The sequence below is a fragment of the Mesoplodon densirostris genome, chromosome 20 (genome assembly GCF_025265405.1).
Source record: "Mesoplodon densirostris isolate mMesDen1 chromosome 20, mMesDen1 primary haplotype, whole genome shotgun sequence".
Classification (NCBI taxonomy): domain Eukaryota; kingdom Metazoa; phylum Chordata; class Mammalia; order Artiodactyla; family Ziphiidae; genus Mesoplodon; species Mesoplodon densirostris.
The window spans coordinates 9,018,267-9,038,960 of NC_082680.1; the positions used below are offsets into that span (position 1 = coordinate 9,018,267).

At 41.1% G+C, this 20,694-nt stretch overlaps 1 protein-coding gene across 1 annotated transcript in view; it reads left to right on the forward strand.

The window, feature by feature from the left end:
* Window positions 1–20,694, forward strand: part of CSMD1 (CUB and Sushi multiple domains 1) — a 1,461,432-nt gene that overhangs the window by 861,009 nt on the left and 579,729 nt on the right. The gene's annotated exons all lie outside the window — the stretch shown is intronic.

Here is a 20,694-nt window from a genome sequence, read left to right on the forward strand (position 1 = left end):
AAGGAAAAAAGAGGGTTCCATGGGAACTAGTACACTTTATCCAAAACAAATGGAGAAAGGGGACATTCTGCCCCTCCCATAATATTGCTACAGCTCTGTAACCATCCACCAAGCTCATTAGCAGCAAGGGTGTGGAGTCAGTCACCTGGTTTCAAACCTCAGCTCTTATTCCTTAGGGCAAATCATCTAAGTGCTCTAAGCCTTAATTTTTTCACTTACAAAACAGGGATAATAATGGAAACCTACTCATAAGTTGTGAGAAGTAAACAAAACCTTGCATGTCCAAACTATAAGCACTCAATACATCTTGTTGCTGTCATTGTTATTATTACTGATCACTTATTCAGTCTCTCTACCCGGTATACGTAAATTCTGTGCTTCATAACTGCTACCCATTCCTAATTTCTGCTTCCTCCATTTTTGCTGGCCTGGTGGTATTGATACTAACTCCTAATTCCTTTCAGTACATCTTTAAGCTTTAGATCTTCTTCCTAAAGTTCATATTTTTAATAATCCTATATTAAATTCTGAAGTGCTAGAATCAAATCAACCCAGCCATATTAGCTGTGTTGGCTCAAGTGCTTATCCCTGATTTATTCACTTGCAGTGGGTTTGAGTTTTCTTAGTAGAGACTATAGCTGGCCGGTGTTATTATTAATATATCTGCCAGGGAATCCTGAACTCTTACCAAGATACTCAACATTCCTTTCTATGTTGGACTGTATTTCCACTGAAATGGACTATTTCTCCATCTCCTTCCTTCAAAGGCAGGCATTCAGCAAAAATCTGTGTGTGGAGATAAATCCTTAGATACAGATTGCAGGCTGGTGATGCCAGGGGCTGGGGACCACAGTGGGGAGGTGGAGAAACTCCTTAATGGGCAAGGGGTTTTACTTGGAAATGATGGAAATGTTTTGGAACTAGACAGAGATGGTGATTGACAACATGGTGAATGTAATAAATGCCACTGAATTGTTCACTTCTAAGTGGCCTCTTTCACGTTACGTGAATTTCAGCTCAGTAGTTTTTTTTTTTTAATCTATATTATAATAGGACTAGAAAGACCCTCCCATATATTCTCACTCAAAGAAAAATTATTCTTCTTCCAAGTGAAGTGATGCCCTAGAGCTGGTAGATGTCATGATAAATGAAGGTCCTTGTAGCGGAAGAAAGACTTCCCCATCCTCTCAGATTCTGTGACTGGGCCCAAGAATAAGACTAACAGAAAACAGATTAATAGGAGAAAAGCCTACAAATTTTACTTCATATTTTTACCTGCACATGAGAGCCTCAATAGGAAAAATGAAGACCCCAAAACTGGTTATGACCAAGAACTTATATACCTTTTTTTTAAACAAAGAACAATAATTGTGTGGAGAAGTGACAAGACAAAGGAAAAAGGATTTAATAAATTGGTAATTAAAGAATTCCTTATGTTGTCACTAAAAAAAAAAAGAAAAAAGGGATTTAAGGCCATAAATTGTAGCAAAGTGATGGAAACATACAGGGGAAACTAACGGGAGATGAGGGTCATTTCAGTAGGTCTGTCTGTCCAGGTCCATTTCAAGGTTGACACCCCCTACCCCCATCTCTGGTGATAAGGCTGTTCTCTCCTCTGAGGGCAGGGAGAGCACTTTTCTCAGGGGAAATTTCATGACTTGCTTTCAGTTAGGAAGGCGAAGGGAAGGGAGTTCTTCCTGCAGCTGCTGTTCCTCAAGTGTCTTCACGGTGAAAAAATCAGTATGCCAAGGGAGCATATTTGGGGGTGGTGTGTTCTGAACCTCTTCATACACAAGACATCATGGCAGCCAAGCTTGATTTTGCCTTTCCTCCAGGCCAGGAACCGAGAGGAGTACTTCACATACACGTAGAAGCCCTTGTTGGTACCCACAGGTGCCCTCGGCCTGCCTCTGAGTTTCCTGCAGCCAGGTCAATAGTTCCTGTGCTGACGCTTCCATTCTCAACCTCCCTCTTCTTTCTGCTTCTCCTCCTGAGGATTCCTTGCTCTGAGAGCCTGTTCAACACAGAGCAGCCTGGAGGTGCTGGGAGAGAAAGACCCCTCAACCAAGGAGACAAAGGAATTGGTGGGTAAACCTCTCCACCTTTTATCCTCTTAAAGTTTTGTTCTACACGGTTCCCTAGAAGGAACCCCAGATGGATTGAGGCCCAGGTGTCCAAAGCAGTACCTCACTCATCAGTGAATACTTTTCCCCCTTCTCTTTCCACTTTCCTATTCCCAGGACCCTTCCCAGATAAATGGAATGCATCCAAGTCTTTCTTTCAGCATCGATTTTTGACCAAACAAAAATTAAGTGAATGCATTATCTCATAGAACCTTCACAGAAGCCTTTGGAGGTGGATGCAAATATTATACCATTTTGCATTAGAATACTGAGAGTAATAGAAAGTTTCAGTGATTTGCCCAAGGACCTGCAGTTATTAAGTGACAGAACCCAAATTTAATATTGATCCATGTAACTCCCAAGCTCATATTCATAAGCCCAACACTGTATTTTATATAATTGAATCAAGTTGTAATAATATCTAGCCTGGCTCGGAGGAAAGATATCATCATTTTATAGCCCCTAATGAAATAATGGACCTAGATAACGGTCATCAATAGCTCCTGAAATCACAGAAAGGCAAACCATACATTGTGTTTCCTGTTAGAAATACAAAACGTATCTATGAGGAATCCTCGCCAGAAAATTAAGCTTGAATCTTATCCAGGCTTTATCTGGCTGACAGTTTACAGGACAAAAGACAGAGAAGGATACAAAATACCTTCCCAGTAATACGGTTAGTAAAATCTACCAGCAGGAAACTCTACAAAACAGCTCACTGTGTTCAGTAAATAAGTAGTAGAGTGAATGGGTGAGAGAAGAAACAGAAACTATAGAATTCTAAAAGAGACTTCAGAGACACGTCAACATCATATCTGAGGCCTAAATATGGAATTAGATTAATTTTTAAAATGAGATAACTAGGGAAATTGGAATCCTGACTGGATATCTGTTATCAAGGGATTATTGTGAGTATGTTTACATATGTTAATGGTATCCTGGTCATTCATTTAAAATGAGGATTCCATTTTTTTTTTTTTTTTTTGGCCAAGCCACATGGCTTGTGAGACTTTAGTTCCCAGACCAGGGATTGAACCCATGCTGTCGGCAGTGAAAGCACCAAGTCCTAACCACTGGACCGCCAGGGAATTCGTTCATGCATTTTAAAAAGCATCTTAATCCTTTAGAGATGCATACTGAAATATTTATGGACTTGTGAATTTATGATCTCGGGTTTGCTTCAAAACAACCTGGGTAGGGAGGGACATTTGTAAAGGTACAGATTTAAAAACAATAATAAATAATAGTTTATTTATTACTGCAGTTGAGTGATGGGAGTATGTGGATTCTGAATGCCTTTATCCGTAATTTTGTTTATGATTGAAATACTTCTTTCACACTAAAACGTTACAGAACACAGCAACCATGGGCAAGAAACGAGACTCTGAGGCAGTAACTCATTCTACCTATTATAATGGCTGAACACGTTGTCTTATCACCTCTAACATATTAAAAAAAAATCTGGCGTAATATAAATTGTATTGTGTGTGAACATGTCATCATCTTGGCTTCAGAGCTTCATCTCTGAGTGAGCGCCTAGGTGCTTCTATCAACCTGGAACAGTGGATGTTTCTAGGTTCATGAAATGGGATAAGGACAGTGTCCTTGATGAGGATAATAAATGCCAGGAAGATCAATCCCTTAGAAAGAAAACTCAACTTTTTGGTGGTGGGGGGTAGCAGAAGGGTGTACTTGTAGGTACTAAGAGCATAAAATGTATAAAATTCATTGGTGGTTGCAAACTATCAAGTATAATCAATCCCTACCACTAAATGTACGGCCAGAGTAGACATCAGTCAATTGAGGGAGAACAGGTCTAAAAAGCCATCATGGCTGGAGTTCTTTGCTCTGAGCATCCAGAGCTTTGCTCTGTCAAACTCAATGGTGATCAGGGCCAGGGAAGCTGAATCCCATGGATTAAGCAGCCTTGGAGCCTGAGGAAACACCAGCAAAGAGAAATGACCGAGTCAGAGGCTGTGAATGCCAGGGAGTCCAAATGTTTCCCCCTCTAATCTATCCACTTTAGTAGCCAGAAATATTAGCAGGAAGCCACATTATCCACTTCTTTGGTGGAATCACTATTTCAGGGAATGGAAGTGCTAGAAGCCATCGTGGTGACCATACCGTCTCCTTCTGAGTAGATCCATTTGCAAATGGAAAAGAGTCTGATGGACAAAGGAACGATCAAAGCTTGAGGGTGAAAGAGATGGACGGTCTCAGAGACTTGGGCTGGAAACACTTGAAGCCCCTGGACTTTGATGGAGCAAGTGACACAAGATCCTGGGAAAAGGGTTTAGAAAAGTGTGTCTTATATTCCAATGCACCCCTTGTGTCTCTGTACTAAGATATACTAATGAACTCAAACCAGTTATCATGTGGTCTTACATGTAGTCCTGCTGTGCTCTGGTCTCTGTCAAGTCTTTTTTTTTTTTTTTTTTTGGTGCTTATTCTACAGCTTGCTTTGCTGGGGATAACCCATTGGCCCATTTGCAAGTGTGTGAGGGTCTAGGACTTAGTAAGGATAACTGACCTTAGGGCTAGCGAGTGGTGGAAGAACTAAATTGGAAAGGTCTTGCTCTGAGGTCCACCAGAAAACACCATGTACTCCATGTTGTATGGATGCCAACGGGTTAAAACATTCCCCCAGTGAACACTTAGTCATGTGACAAAGACAAGGAAGAGTGTGCCTTAATAACCTGAGGTGGTTTTAAGACTGCAGTTACATATTGAATGTAGTAAATCCTGTCATGAGAGAGTTTGCCAAATAGTCAGCAACATGATTTTCTCAAAGGTTGTCCACTTTAGCTCTCAAGTTGCATTTCTCTGGTTGCTTAGAATACTTGGAGAATTATTATTACCAGATCTTGGATTAGAGGTTTTGCTGATTGATTTGGAGCTCTCGCCCCAGAGAACAGGTGCATTATATTCCACAATACCATTGCATTGTTGCGTGACATCGTGCATGAGTCATTTTAAAATTGTTGGGTCACTGAGTTATTTAGATTTTCCATATGGTTGGTGTCAATATCTAAAAATAGATATTGTATAGTATCTTTAAAATATCACATTTGTGAATATCACTACCTACGTGCTCAGAAAAGTCTTGAAGTATTAGGAGGTTGTAAAAATCACAGAGGCAGATATGCTTGTTTTCCATAATCCTGATATTTGCTTAAACACTCAAATGTCATCATTAGAAAAAACATCATCCAATTACTTTTCCGGAAATAGCTGACTATTTTCAGGTAAGTAACAGCAAATACTGTACCTAAATGTGAAAACCTGAATATCTGAAGTTGATAAGCAGAATTCTAAGATGACCCCACCGACCCTTGACCTTGTCTGGTGTTCCTCCTTTGAGTGATATGACGAGATGTCCCTCCTGTGATTCGGCTACATTATATGGTACAGTTGACTTTAAGAAAAGGACACTGTCTTCAGTGGCCTTGACTTAATCCAGTGAGCCCTGCCTAGGAGCTCTCCTTGGAAGAGAGAGTCTGTGTGTGAGAGATTCAGCATGAGGGAGATTCTCCATTTCATTGAAGAGGGATGGGACTACACGGCAGGGAAGGGTGGGTGGATTCCAGGAGCTGAGAGTAACCCCAGGTCAACAGCCGGCAAGAAGATGCGGGCCTCAGTCCAACCACCAACAACCTGACTGAACCTGGGCGAAGATTTTATCCAGGTCCCCCAGATGAGAAGTCAGCTTGGCCAACTCCTTACATGTTAGACCTGGGCCAGAGAACCCAGTTGAGCTGTACCTGGATTTCTGAGCTAAACAATCATGAGACAATACATTCTTACTGTTTTAAGTACTGTTGGTGGTACAGTTGTCCCTAGGTATCTGTGGGGTATTGATTCAGGACCCCCTCAGATACCAAAATATATGGATGCTCAAGTCCCTTTTATAAAATGGCTTAGTATTTGCATATAACCTATGCACACCTTCTTGTATACTTAAAATCATCTCTAGATTGCTTATAATACTTAATGCAATGTAAATGCTATGAAAATAGTTGCCAGCACATCACAAATTCAAGTTTTGCTTTTTGGAACTTTCTGGAAATTAAAAAAAAAATATTTTCGATCTGTCGTTGCTTGAATTCAAGGATGTGGAACCTGCAGATACAGAGAGTCAACTCTAAGTTTTTAGGCAGCAATAAAAACAAGTACACTCATCATGACTTGTTAGTCTTCTTTTTAAGTAAAAATGGTGCTCCATGAAAAAGCAGCTGGTTCATCTCGGAAGTCAAAGAATTGCACAAGCACTTCTCCTCAAGACCAGCATCATTCTTTGCTATGCAGCAGAAGTACGGTAAAAGTTACTTCCCATTTCATAAGCAAAATATTAAAAAGCCACGCACTAAAGGGTTTAGACTTCATAAAATTGATTATTTTCATCACTTCTTCCTTGGCATTCTTCACTTAAGCACCATGAGTAATACAATGGCTGAGGTCCTGTTGGTGCCCCTGCCTTGATTCATGCTGAGGCTCCAGCAGGTTTTTTACAGAGTGAAACAAGCAAAAATATCTTGGTATGAATGTGAAAACAGTTTCGGCCTAATAGGGCCCCCAGAAGGTTCTGGGGTCCCCGGGCATATGCAGTACTCTTGGAGAACTGCTAGGGAAGTTGATCTTGTCTATTTCTAGCTTTTCAGTTGCATCTGTAGGCTGAGGATTCCCCAATGCATTTCTCTAGCCTGAGTCCTTCCCCTGCTCAGTCTCATGTAGCCAAATTCTTAGCTCCAAGTCTAATAATAGGCATATCAAACTCAGCACACCCAAAACCACGACTTACTTCCCTACACAATCTCATTCTCTCTAGACTGCCATGGTCTAATTAGAACACCTAACCTAAAAGAACTTCAGTTCACAATTTAGAATCCAGAAGAAAGCTATTTCAGAGCAATTTACAGAACGCTATGTTATAACACACGCATTTCATGCCTGGACTGAATAGTTCTACTAATGGGGACTTTTCCCACTGTGTTCTTTTCTAAGGTGAGTTATCAATGGGGATATATTGGGAATATTGGCAACAGGTAAGATTTCTAGATCAAAGTTCAAAGATAAGAGAGAAGATTCTTTTCATGAGAGAATGCTTTCAGATCTGTTTTAAGTCAAGGCAAACACTGTCTTATGTTTAGTCAAGATTAGTAGGTTAATCAATTTGTTGATTCCTTAGCTTTGAGGCTTCAAACTATTAAAGTCACTTTCAAGTTCATCTTAACTTTTATGGAAGTTTGATGTCATTATATTTATATGTTTTTGCCTTCAAATGTCTGCCTCCCAAAGCTGAAGATATCTGCGTTTTGATCTCTTACAATAACTGTTTATTTAAGTTTCTGACACATCCCTACATGCAAAACATACACTAAATCCGTTCCCTTTGTACCGGCTTTGTAGGGGTTTTGGTGATGGGAGGACAGGAGGAAAGAGGAAGGTGTGATAAGTCTCTGTGATATTTAGGTTTATCAGTGTTTTCTATCAGAAATCGTCAGCCACTGAATGGCTCTTCATTCCCTATTTCCTTCATCCAGCATCTCTTGGAAAATGCCCAGTAATTAATTTCTCAAAAGTGGCTTATGATAACTCATTCAGAGAGAAATTTTATTATTCCCATGTAAAGAACTTACATTTTGTCCCTTTTTTTCAGCACATTAAGTTTGATTTAATATACCATTTAATGAAATTAATGAGGCTTTTCCAAAAGCAATGGGGAAAACACCAGAATAATAGTACTTACAAAGTCATAATAATTGAAGTAAAAGTGGGGAAGGAGCAAATACTTTTCAACTGAAAATACCTTTCCAATTCAGAAACAAAACAATTAAAAAATATGTTTCTCTCTCTTTCCACGCATTAGTGCCATAAATTGTCTTGTTATCAGCAGCTGAAGGGAAAATGGTGAACTCAGTCTCCTGGTGGGCCTGTTAACTTTTTGGTGTTGACGGTATAAACCTGGTGAATCGTCTGACAGGACTGATTAGGAAAAGCTGACCTACAAAAGTTCCTATTGGTCCTCACTGCCGAAAATCTACAATCCTACACCCACAGGAGCACACACCCAAGTGCAAGCCCGTGCATCCCACATCTTGGGGGCGGTGCTGCTTACAGAGCAAGAAAAATGACTGGACTCAGGAGTTTCACCAATGAAACAGCGTTTGTTCCAGAATCGCGCAGAGCCAGGGAAAGAAATTGATGTTTTTAGTGCAGCCCAGTCCTCTGTTGTTCAAAGGTGCACTTTCAGAGCCTCCCACCTTGTAGGGCTGCTTTGAACAGGGTCAGGGTCTGAAGGCTTTACAACTCTGCCCCCTGAAATCAGTCTCCCGGGGCTCAGTTTACATGCCTGCCACCAGATATCATTTGAGCTTCCCCAGGGGTCATGGACGAGAAATATGCTTTTATTCTTTGTGTGAAAGAATAAAGATGTGGGCCATGGAGATAGGAGCTCTCTCCCACCGTGAAGTGCCACCCCTGCTGGAGAGTGTCAGGCGGGTGAATACAATACACCAGTCAGAGGCATTGAAAGGTTTATGGTGGCAGAAAAGCAATGGCTGTCCTGGGATCTACTGTCAACAGGTCCTCACCGTGGCTTACAGGACACATGTATTACATTGGAGCTTGTATTCCTTATGCAAATGTTTTAATCGAGTTAATCCTAATGAAGGCTTCTACCAACCTCATGAATAGACGAGGCAGAGGTGGTCGTTGAAGGGATGTTCCAGTAACTTCCCTCCTTTCCTCGCCCCTCACTTTCTTTCTATAAAAGGCTAGAATTAGGATTCTTTGATCAAGGCTCCTGATTTTTAGGAAAGCTGTACCATTTCCCCTCAGCCCTCCTATGTGAGAAGAGCTTGACTATATCACCTTTCCAACATTGAAGTTTAGCATATAAAAGAAAATGTTTTCTAACTTGGAAGTTGAAAAATACTATCTCATTTTTATTTGCACTTAAAATCATGTCTTTATTCATTTATTCTTTGAGGTAAATCTGACTATTATTGTCTCATGGTTTGTATATAATTTATAGGGAGTTTAATTGTTACCACAATATTTTTATTAATCTAGAAATAGTTGCTGTCTCTACTAGGTTATTTCGTTGGTTTATGGATTTACTTGCTATTGGCTTATTGATGATAGGCACATGCCAATTTCTCTGTTGGAAATTAAGGTGATAGGACATCGTCCTAATTCCTCGGGGACGGTACTCGGGGAGTTAACAACTTCTTCCCCAAGACCAAGCTGTGATTAAAGGCTCGAAATTTTCAGCCCTACTCCATGTCCTCCAGAGAGGGGAGGGGGCTGGAAAAGGAGTTAAGCGTCCATCATGCCTATAAGATGAAGCCTCCATAAAATCTCAGTAGTACGGGGTTCAGAGGCTTAGCAAACATATCCACACTGGGAGGTGACCCCAAGTTCACGGGTACAGAGATCCTGTGCTCGAGACCCTCCCAGACCTCGCCCTGTGTATCTTTTTTTTTTTTTTGCGGTACGCAGGCCTCTCACTGTTGTGGCCTCCCCCGTTGCGGAGCACAGGCTCCGGACGCGCAGGCCCAGCGGCCATGGCTCACGGACCCAGCTGCTCCGCAGCATGTGGGATCCTCCCGGACCGGGGCACGAACCCGTGTCCCCTGCATCGGCAGGCGGACTCTCAACCACCGCGCCACCAGGGAAGCTCTGCCCTGGGTATCTCTTTATCTGACTGTTCATCTGTATCCTTTATCATATTCTTTAATTAACTGGTAACATAAGTAGGTGTTTCCCTGAGTTCTGTGAGACACTCGAGCAAATTAATCAAACCCGAGGAGGGGGTCCTTGGAACCTCTGATCTATAGTTGTTCGTTCAAGAGCACCGGTGACAACCTGGACTTGGGACTGGCATGTGAAATGTGTGTGTGTGTGCGGGGGGGGGGGGCAGTCCTGCAGGACTGAACCCTTGACCTGTGGGATCTGACACTGTCTCCAGGTAGTGTCAGAAATGAGTTAAATCCTAGGACACCCAGCTGCTGTCACAGAGTTCATGACCAGAAGTGAAGAGTTTCGTGTGAGTGGTAAAGGAGACTCAGAGGAAGGCAGGAGCGTGGGGAAGAACTGGCAGCCATATGTATTTAGTGCACAGTGTTCGTCCAGTCCGAGGACCAGAGTGTGTTCTGTGTGAATGGTCTTCAACATTCCCTAACAGTCCTGCCCAGAAGCTCACTTTTCACTATGCACGGAGCGTCTTGTGCATCCGTAGTGATACTCCTGCAAGTCATCCTTATATTTCAGAAGAAAACGCTGGAGTTAATTCTCTCAAAGTCCGCCTGTAATAAGCCATAGAGGGAAGATTGGAACTCTGCTCTGAATTACATACTGACTTTCCTTTATTCTGCATTATCTGCCTAGAATAAGAATGAGAAAATAGAATATCAGAAGCCTTAAAATTCAAGCCCTTTAGTTAATCGATGAGACAAAAAGCAAGGCTGTGGCTCAAGATTTCAGGAAATTTCAGAAGTGAGACTGGAGCTCAGGCCTCCGGGCTTCCTGGACAGACCTCCCCCCGACCAACCCCCACTGAACCTGACCTTGTTATGAAACAGTTGCCCAGGCTGCAAGGTGAATGGATTCTGGTAGCCTGACTGGGAAAACTGGAAAACTTCAGAAGGAAATCTTTTCACACATAAGATACAGATGAGAAGAGTGTGTTAAGGGAAAAAGACACAGAGTCTTTACTGGAATGTGTGGATTATCTGAGATGATTCTGTTTACAAGCCTCTAATACTTCCTGTACCTCAATACAGGGGAGATGGTGAAGAGGAAAAGTTGCTTTGGAGGCACCTCACCCCTTTGTTCCCCTTCTCCCTTCCCCCCAAATTTCTCCAGTTGGTGTCCCCCTTCTCCCCTCTCTTGTCTCTTGGTGCCCTCCACCCCCTATTTTGGAGGAAAGTGCCTGAAAGAAAGTGTGTGGAGTAACCCAATGAATCACTACAAAGCTAAGTAAGAAATCTTTAAATCCCAACGCGTCCCCCGTTAAATTCTGAATGTTCTTATCTCTGACAACTTAAGTCACAGGGAAACATATTGTTTCACTGGAGTCCATGATTTTTTAAGCACATGGGGACAAATAAAGTTAATTGCCTTCCTTCCAATAAAGCCTGTTACTGTAATTACCCATTAAATTAGCAAAGAATGCAATAGCCAAGGGTGTGCAGGTGTCCCACACTAACCCTTCAGACGACTCAGACATGGGTATCCATGTGTTAATCATAACTCCACGCATGGAAGTTTTCTCCTTCAATTCGATAGTGCTGTTAAGTGACATCAGACGAAAACATTCTGATAGCCAGGAACAGGGAGTTATCAACAACAAAACTGTTAATACTGTGAAGTATAATAAATACATATCCGTGACATTTCAGATGCAAAAGATCCCTTTTAACCCCAAGCTTGAAAAGAGGACGGTTTTCTCAACCAAAGAAGGGACACTGGCTGATTTAAGAATCAAAAGGAAATTTGATAATCTACTTACTAAAACTCGGTTGTCAGTTTTTCTCAAGGGTCCACGTTCCAGGACATCCGATAACCTGATGAAAAATGTAGGAATTCCTGAGCGAGGCTAAGCCTACAAGGGAGCTCCTGGCAGAGTAACCTAGCAAAGGCAAGACAACAATTATTTCTAGATTTAAAAAAAGGTTTTTTGCAGTAACAATTAAACCTCATAAAATAATGTACAGCTGCGCTCCCCACCCTTGGCCCTCGGTTTCACTTTCCCAGGTTTCAGAGACCGGAGGGCAACCTCGGTCCCAAAACACTAAGCGGAAAAACGCCAGAAGTCAACAGTTGAGAAGTTGTAAATTTCAGGCTGGTCGGAGTCCCGTGAGGAAATCTCGCGAGGTCAGCTGGTTCGCGCTGTGGACGAGACTCGGCTTGTAGTGCCGCTGGTCCGACCGTTGGTGCCTCAGCGGCTGTTCGTTTGTCAGACGGGCTGCTGTGGTACCGCGTGACCCTCGTTTTACTTAAGAACGAACGCAAAGCCCAGGAGGAGTGACGCTGGCCTCTGGAATGTGCCCAAGGGAAGCCGGGAGGCTCTTCCTTTCAGGGAAAGTTGTCGAATGAGAAGAAAAAGACTCGCCTGCTGAGGTGGCTAGGAGCTCAGGTAAGAGCCTTCTGCCGGGGACATTGTGACGGAGGAAAAAGAAGCGCGCGCTGGTTTTCTGTTACACCTCCAAGTGCCTAAGTTACGCCACAGCGCGTGACCGGTGCGTAGTCACGACCGGCAAGGCATTGAATCCGTCGAGTCAGCTAGTGTGAGGGCGAGAGAGGCCGCAGGCGCACGACTGTTAGCGCGGCCGGTGGTTCTCGTTGTTCTCGTGTGTGTGATGCGCTGTTGGCGCTCGCCTCTGACTCGGCCCAATTTAGGGTTTAACCTCGGTCTCAGGCGCGTGCGCAGGAGAAAACGCGGAATTTCTGGGTCCGCTCCCCTCTGCGGCTTCGGGCAGCCCCTGGGGGCGTCGGAACAGCCGTGTCCCCGCTGCATAAGGAGGGGCGGCTCTGTAGACCACGAGACAAGATGTTATAGGAGAGTTTATCTCACAGAACGAGGGAATAAGCACCTTAGTTGTTTGAAATGCGGATGAAAGTGAGGTGGCATTTTTCAGTTATCAAATTGGTAACTGTTCTCTTTTACATGCTGTATAAAGTTGATAGCCAGGGCTTCCCTGGTGGCGCAGTGGTTGAGAGTCCGCCTGCCGATGCAGGGGACACGGGTTCGTGCCCCGGTCCGGGAAGATCCCACGTGCTGCAGAGCGGCTGGGCCCGTGAGCCATGGCCGCTGAGCCTGCGCGTCCGGAGCCTGTGCTCCGCAACAGGAGAGGCCACAACAGTGAGAGGCCCGCGTACCGAAAAAAAAAAAAAAAATTTAGCCAACAGGACCTACTTACTGTACAGCACAGGGAACTCTACTCAGTATTTTGTAATAACCTGTAAGGGAAAAGAATCTGGAAAAGAACATGTATACGTCTTATATTCTCTCTCTCTATCTCTATCTCTCTCTATCTGAATCTCTTTGCTGTACACCAGAAACTAACACAACACTGTAAGTCAACTATACTTCAAAAAAATTTTTTTAATTAAAAACATAAAACAACGTTGGCAAAGGCGTTACAGTCAAGATATTCTTATGTTCATCTGGTGAGCGGAAGGGGTACAGTTTCCTAAAAATCAACCAGTTTAGCACTATGTGTTAAGGCCTTGAGCAAAGAATCCTAACTCTGGCCCTTTTTTTCCCATGAAACTGATCAGAGTTTAATGATGTGTTGGAAGCTGTTTGGTATCATATACAACTGCAAGAAGTAAGAAAAAGGCTACTATCTAAGAGTAAAGGAATTAAATATATTGTGACCAACCCATTAAAAATGTTTTTCAAAAGTATTCATTGACTTCAATATCTGATTAAGAATTGGGAATTCCCTGGTGGTCCAGTGGTTAGGACATGGCACTTTCACTGCTGGGGCCTGGGTTCAATCCCTGGTTGGGGAGCTAAGATACCTCAAGCCTCGGGGGGGAAAAAAGAGATATATATATATATATATATATATATATATATATATATATATATATATATGCATACACATTATCTAATGAGAAATATGTAATAAGCAGAAATGCTCAAAACAGTCATAAAAACAAATAAAAATACATTACAGTCTTATTTTTATTCTGTAAATATATGTGTCTTTACTGAAATGTCCTATTAACTTATATGTGCAGTATACATAGGGTTATAAATAAGTACATAAAAAATGATGATAACAGCAGTCATCTCTAGGTGATGGGTTTATTCAGTCAGTTATTTTGGGTTTTTTCTTGATAATTTTTAGGTTTTCCCAAGTTTTCTACAATGTCCATATACTACTACAATCATAATAAAAGAATTCAATAGAAAAGGAAAACACACTCAATGGTATGTGACTCAGTTCATATTTTTTCTTATAACAGGATGAATATTAATAAATATTTAACCCGTGTTTAAGCAGCTAACATACACGTTCATTCAACGATTTGTTAGATAATGGTTTGAAGAGTCAATTAAATTCTGATTTAAAAAAATGTGGTATGATAAGACATGTTTACTAATGTATAGTTACCTAAGGATTACATTGTATACTGCAATAAGAAACTGTTTACAACAAGAAACTTTTAAAGCAAGTGGTATCATTTGTAAAGGAGACAGGATCTCCTCCTGGTGAAGCGATCAGGTTCTAGAATCAGACCCCCAGCTCCAGGACAGCTCTTCCACCTTAAGCCCTGTAATCTAGGATACATTATTTAACCTCTTTGTAGCTCATTGTTTCTCCATAATAAACACCATCAATCTTATAACTTTGCGGTGGAATGAAACAGGATGTATATAAAGCACCTTGCAGAGTGTCAATACATAGTAATTTAAAAAATTACTACTCATTAATAATATTGTAATATTAATGATATTTTATTAGATGGTTATAATACTTCTATTGGATGTTGGTCATGGGAGTACATGGAAAGTTTAAGAATATGGCAATAAATACCAAAGCATCACAGGGTGATGCTCAGACTTATGAACAAGGAGTGACCATTGAATCAGAGGAGAACCGGAGCGTGTGGGGTCTGGACATGGGGGGAGGGGACCTCACATCACAGACAGAGGAACTGGAGAACTGACCACAAGATCTAGCAACAGGGAGGTGACAGCTCACCTTGATAGGGCTGTTTTCAGGTTCAGGAGAGAATGGGAAGAGATCAAAGAAAATGATTCACTGGAGGAATTTCCTCTCCCTGCTCCCAGGAGAGGAGAGGAAAGGACCAGGCAGCTGTGGGGAGTATGGGCAGGAAAGAGTTCGATTTGTTTGCTGCTGGCATGCTTGCCTTTTTGCTTGTTTGCTTTGTCTCCGTTCTTAAAGATGGGAAGTGAAACATGTTTGTATAATAATGGGATTGATCAAGCAGAAAAGAAAAAATGATTGTGAGGAAGGAGGAAAATGATGGCATCCTGTTATTGAGGTGATAAGCCCCAGTGCAGAGGTGGAGGCTGTGGTTTAGATGGTAATGGTTCCATCATCCACGATAACAACCATTTAAGGTCATATGATTAAACTGATTTTTATCAGCATCAACATGAGCTATGCGTTTATATAATTAACAGAATAGGAAAGTGGGTCCATACTGAGATATTTAGTGATTCTTAGGGATTCTTAGAGATACTTTGATACAGTTTGAAAAAAAATTTAAATATGTGTTAAAAATATAAAGTGATATGAATTTTGATGACTCTTCGTCAATATAAAACACATAAAATCTAATGAAGAAATGTTAAACGATTTAAGTAAGGGATGCTATAATTGGATTTATTAATGAAGCAAATTAATATTTTGAAAGTATTTCTAAAATATTATGGTGTAAATACTTAGAAAAAAAAAGTAAGCCTTACAGTAAGTGAAAGAATGCAAACCACTGGGATTCTTCAAAATATATTATTTTCAAATCATTTATTTTTCTCTTCAAAATTAAAAAGATTAACAAAAATCTCTGAGATAATCCAGAAGTTTAGATTTCCCCCCCAATAATAAAGGAAAACAAAAAATTTTCCAAATAACACATGAACCAAAAATATTTTTCTGAAATATTTTGTTTTCCTAATTCAAGAATAAGGTGACATATATAATGGAATTTGAATTATCATATCTGCTAAGATGACAATATAAAAAGACAATGTATTAATAAATACAAAAGATTAATAGCTTATAAAAAGACAATGTATTGATAAATACAAAAGATTAATAGCTTATGGACTTACTAATTGCTTACCAAATTTAATAGAAAGCTATTGATTAAATAATTATAAGACTAAGTTAGATAACAAGAACATTTCTAACAATAAGAAAGCTTAATATATTAATTTATGTATGTTATATACATAAATATTTTACATATTGTTTTATATATAATAAATGTAAAATATTTAAGTATACAACAATAATATATATATGATATGTAAAATATTTAATATATAACATATATATAGTGTATAATATGTAAAAATACATAACATAAATAAAATATAAAATAAATATGAAAGTGTATATATGTGTGTGTGTGCACGCACCTGTATAGTAAGCTCTCGCAACTCAAAGGATTTCCAAGGATTTCAGTATTATTGCTATCAATGATTGTGAATATTCTTTTCACGTGCCACTCAGAGGGAATTTTTTAGCCTGGAGAAGTATTAATAAAATCACGATAATCCTCTGAGGTAATAATAAGTCCAAAAAAAGAGCTTATATTTTAAATTCCAAACCCTGATTTCTTCAATTTGTCAGTAGTTGGTGTATATATGTGAAACAGTTTCCTCTGTGGTTTCTGAGGTTTCTCAATGGCTTCCGTCCCTGTATTTAGTAAATTAAGTTTGTTTGAAACAATTTTGCATTTTATTTGTTTATTTGGAATTTTCTGAGCTCCCCATTATGGGTAAACTATGGTGTTAGACCTTGAATCCTATCATCTGGTATAGGAATTTCCAAGGACACCAGAGGCAGATGGTAGGATTGGGTTTCCTGAGAGAAGTCTGATGTGTGTGGAGGGTCACAGTGGACTCTGACTTCTTGCTGCTGGGGCCGGGGGAGGGAGCTGGGAGGGTCCAAGGAGCAGGCTGAGCTTAATTAGGGGTCAGTCGTGGACAGAGGGGAAGGACATTCTCCCTGGAAAGGACAGAAAGTAGCTGTATGTAGCTGAGTGAAGCTAACATCCACCAGGGAACTTTTTTTTTTTTTTTTTTCCAGTACGATGGTGCTGTACTGCTGTGGATTCTCCCCTCCTCTGAGTTCTAACTTGTTTCAAGTTAACACATCCTCTTTCTGGACAGCCCTGGTTCTTGGCAATGTTGTGAAGAAAAGGAAGGGACCCTCCTCGAAGGGTCTTTCCCCTCATCACCTCCCTGAAGCCCCTCCTGTCCTCCATCCAGAGTCCTCCTCCTTCCCTCCCCACAGGGCTGGGCAGAGAGATTTCCATGTTCAAGGAAAGATGCAGCAGATGAGGGATGGGTGTCGGGGGGTCGGGGGTAGAAATAGTACCAGCTTACCATTTTGTTGGTGCAGTGGTTATGAAATGGCTCCGTAGCAAAGATCAATACCTCTCTCTAATCATATCTGACCCTGAGTCTTCTTCTCAGTCACTGGTGAACATCCGGCGTCTGTCACTGTCTGGGTCCTCCCATTTTCTACACCATGCTGCAGCACCCCACCACACACACACCTCATTCCGTAGTATCCCAAGACGTCCTCTCAGGTATGATGCTCCCCATCACAGGGGTGCTCCTTGGTCCTCTTCTCCTGGACATCCATCGAGAGGCCATCCCTCAGCTTGACCACAGGCCCCATCAGCGATGGCCCCTGCCTCACCCTCAATGCCTTGTGACCAGTTTCCAAACATCAGATGCCCTGCATCCATGGCTTACCTGTAGTTGTCATGCATCTCAGCACTGGTGAAAGCCACCATCTCCCCACCTGGTCCTGAACCTGCTCAAATGCCAGCCCCTCTCCTTACTTCTGAAGCAACTTCCTATAACTCCCTCCTTTGGGGAGGTTTTCTTCAATGCCTCCTTTGACAAGGAAAGGAATTGTCAGTACCAACGTGAGGAAATTGCTTCTTTTTTTGAATTCAAAAGCTTGGTTTTTGGGAGGAAGGTGGGAAATGGGAGAGAATCAGCTTTTATTTTGTTAGTGCAGAGAGAAAAGAAATGACAGAGTCAATAGACTCTCCTGGCAGTTTAACCCTGGTGTCACTGCGATGATTTGAATTCCAGGCACAGAGCTCTTCAGCGTTTTCAGCTTCTTTCCAGGTGTTGGGATCCTACAGTCTCTACCTCCATACCTTCCATTGTCAAGTGGGCAGAATACAGTGAAGGGTGTTGGGTTCTGAGTGGGAAGATTTGAATCCAAATCCCACATCTTACTCCCTGTGTCCTCTCAACAAATCTGTGAACCTTGATTTCCTAGTGTGAGTAAGGATCTTCATAATACCTACTTCAGAGGGTTGTGGAAAGAGTTAAATACCATGGTGTGTTTGAAGATGCCTCCTTAAATATAAGGTAGTGTACAAATGTCACCATGAAGAGGCCAGATGGGAAGTGGGATGAGGGCCTTGAGAGGTAGAGCCACAGATACATGGTACCCAGAGGGTCAGAAAATTCAGTGACCAGGGGAAGGGACGGGGAGAGGGAACAAATGTCCAGTAACATCAGTGATGGAAGGACAACCCCTCCTCTGGGGAAGCCATGTGAATGCAAGTGATCCAAAAATAGCAACAAACGCTGTTGTGTATGGAGCCCACGACATCCAGGGTCTGCTCCTAAATATGGTGCATTCATTATAGTGCAGGGAACACATATCTGTTCCCCTGCATTTGATAGCAGCATGCCCATTGTATTAGTCAGGGCTGTTTTGAAAACCAGAACCAATAGGATGATATATATCCTATTGTTTCACAATTATGGAGGCTGAGAAGTCCCAAGATTTCAGGGTGAGTCAGTAAGCTGGAGACCCAGAGAACTAATGGTGTGGTTCTAGTTCAAAGGCTGGCAGGACCAAGACCTGGGAAAAGCCAATGTTTCCATTTGAATCTGAAGGCAGGAAAAAAAATTAATATCCCACTATGAAGGCAGTCAGACAAAGATAAATACTGGATGATTTTACTTTTATGTGAATCTAAAAAAACAAAACAAACGAACAAATGTAATGAAACAGAAACATTGTCAAAGACACAGAGAACAAACTGGTGGTTGCCAAAAAAGAGGGGTTGGGGGAGAGAAATAGGTGAGGGAGATTAGGAGGCACAAACTTCCAATTACAAAATAAGTGAGTCACAGGGATGAAATTTACAGTGTGGAGAATATAGTCAGTAATTATGTAGCATCTTTGTATGGTGACAAATGGTAACTAGACTTATCGTGCTGACCATTTTGAAATGTACAGAAATATCAAATCACTGTGTTGTACACCAGGAACTGACATAGTGTTTTAGGTCAGTTATACTTCAAAAAACAAACAAAGAAAAACAAATAAACTTATAGGAAAAGAGATGAGATTTGCAGTTATCAGGGGCGAGGGGTGGAGGGAGGGGGAATTAGTTGAAGGCAGTCAAAAGGTACAAATTTACAGTTATAAAATAAATAAGTGCTAAGGATGTAATATACAACTTGGTAAATATAATTAACACTGCTGTATGTTATATACGAAAGTTAAGAAAATAAATCCTAAGAGTTCTCATCACAAGAAAGAATTTGTTCTTTTATTTTGTATCAATATGAGATGGATGTTTACTAAACATATTGTGGTAATTATTTGATTATACATGTAAGTCAAATCATTGTGCCATACACCTTCAGCTTATGCAGTGCTGTATGTGCATTATATCTCAATAAAATTGGAAGGAAAAAAAGCAATAAAGTTGAAAAAAATATATAACCCAGTATGAAGGCAGTCAGGCCAGAAGAATTCTCTTCTACTCAGGAAGGTGTCAGCTTTGTGTTCTATTCCGGTCTTCAGCTGATTAGATAAGGCCCACCCATGTGGAGGGGGGGGCAATCTGCTCTACTCTGTCTGTGGATTTAAAACTTAATCTCATCCAAAAACCACCTTCACAGAAGCACCCAGGAAAACATTTGACAAGATATCTAGGCACTTTGGACCCCAGTCAAGTAGACATAAAAAGTAACCATCACACTCCTTTTGCAGATAAGTTAACATACTCTGAGTTAAGTAACTTACACAGGTCACATAGCTACCAAGTTGTGAGCAAAGATTTGAGCCCAGGTCTTCATGCTACTCTAGGTCCATATATGTAAATCATATGCAAATATGTAAATCAGAAATCTTTAAATTAAAATATTTTAATTTTAATAAAGATGTGATAATTTTAATATTCAATACAAAATTTTAAATTAAACTATTATTATTTATTTTCTTCCCACAAATGACTTCCCACTTTTTTTCCCCAGAAATGACCACAAAAGTGGAACTTCTTAAAACATTTAATGCAGAACCTAGTAAAGTCAAGAAACTTAAAGCCTGAGAACTGTGACTTTAGAAACCAATGTCATACATTTTTAATATTGCCTGTAGGGCTTCCCTGGTGGCGCAGTGGTTGAGAGTCTGCCTGCCAATGCAGGGGACACAAGTTCGTGCCCCGGTCCGGGAGGATCCCACATGGCGCGGAGTGGCTAGGCCCGCGAGCCATGGCCGCTGAGCCTGCGCGTCCGGAGCCTGTGCTCCGCAATGGGAGAGGCCACAACAGTGAGAGGCCCGCGTACTGCAAAAAAAAAAAAAACAAAATATTGCCTGTAGGTTACGAGGGTCTGTAAGTGGTGTTCTTTGCATTTAATCATCCACATTTAGAACAATTCCTCCTACTAGCTTCCCATCAATGGATATTTGTTAAACTTCGAGTGATTAAATGACTAGATGAGTGAATGAATGAATAAATTTCATTTTTCTTCAAAATTTTTCATGTATGTAGCAAATTTAGAAAACTCTAGTCACTGCACATAAGTTGAGAG